Here is a 1,620-nt window from a genome sequence, read left to right as displayed (position 1 = left end):
AACTATATGTTAACCATGTGTCTTTCCGGGAAGTGCATATTTGAGAATCGACTAACGTGTGTTCCGCTAGGTTCACCCTCTTTGCTTACATACGACAATGAAAATGACAATAACATTGTAAACTAGGATACAGATAGTGTTTTAAAAAAGTTGTGATGTACATTTCTTAACATATTTTGAATCACTATACTTGATAAATAATTATTTACTACACATTGTGTTTTTAAGAAAGTTAAATACATTAAATAACAACTATTTTTTCAGTCAATTTCTATTTTGGATAATCGAGTTCATTCTTTCTCATCCATACCACTTAACCTTGCAAAACTTAATCACTTTGTGACAAAAAAATATTCCTAGTTCATTGTTAATTGGTTACACTAGTTTGGGACTGAAAACATAAACATTATTAGAAACAACATTATCTTGGCATGATCTAAAGTGATTCTAAACTGCAATGCCTTCGTATCCAAGCTGCTGGAACTTATGCAATTGAGCTCACAACTATAGATCTTTAAATAAATTTGAAATTTAATTTAAAACATGAATAAAACTAAAAATGGATGCATTAGATGGATTCAAATCCCTAAAAATGAATACTATATTAAACAATGTGGATTCCACCAGAATATCATCATATAAAACCAAGTCAAGAAAGAAAGGGGTAAAAGATAAAAACATACCCATTATAATTCTTTGGGCTCCTCTATAATATGCATATGAACTGGTTAGAGTTTTGAATTATGAATCTTTCCTGTCCAACTGCAAATTAAGAACTTATATAGTTTTGAACTTGCAAACATATAAAAAATATCTCTTAAAAGTAAGTTGTTGTATTGAAATCCAACATCTCCTACATGAACAGAGTGATATTGCTTCACTTCAGGTAAACAAGGAAAATGTAGATACAAGGATAATAATCGAGCCAAAAATATAGGGTATGTAGTGCTAGATATATTGTATCTCTGCTTCTGTTGCAGTAAGACTAAAGGTTCATTTGAACACAACATGTACGTCATAGACATGAATGTTTTGCACTACAAAGTAAAATCTCTGAGGATTCGAGGACTAAATTACCATAATTAGGCTAAAGGTAGAACATATGATGCACTTTAAAGATAGAATAAAGTAGTTTTCATATTAATCAAGTTTAATATGAAATAGCGATTAGTATTCAAGCCACATACAATCTCTTACCATGATTTGGAAAACTGACTATTATCAACCTAAATTCCAAAGAATTAAAATTTCAAGAGCAAAAAATAATTTATTTGTATTGGCAAACAACACACAACTAAATATGTGCAATATCATGGGAACCAAGTGGTTTATATAGAACTAAAGAACACTAGAGCTTAGTTCAAAACCTATCCATTAATTTCTTCTTTCCTTGATATACTTAATTGAAAAAGCAATAAATTGTGGTTTCCTTGGCACGCTCTGAAGTATAATAAAACTCATTTTATCACTTAAACAGGTAAGATTTTGGAAATATATAGCAAAATACAATTATTGGCAAGTTTCAATGTTCTGGTTCATCTCACTAAATATAAATTGGAAAATTATTCACAGTTTTCATTATACATAGGATTAGGGAAAAACCATAAAGGAGAAGACGTG

This window comes from Cynara cardunculus, unplaced genomic scaffold, assembly GCF_001531365.2.
Source record: "Cynara cardunculus var. scolymus isolate 2C unplaced genomic scaffold, CcrdV1 Un_Scaffold_1262, whole genome shotgun sequence".
NCBI lineage: Eukaryota > Viridiplantae > Streptophyta > Magnoliopsida > Asterales > Asteraceae > Cynara > Cynara cardunculus.
The sequence above is the reverse complement of the archived record's forward strand: the minus strand, read 5'-3'. Positions refer to the sequence as shown.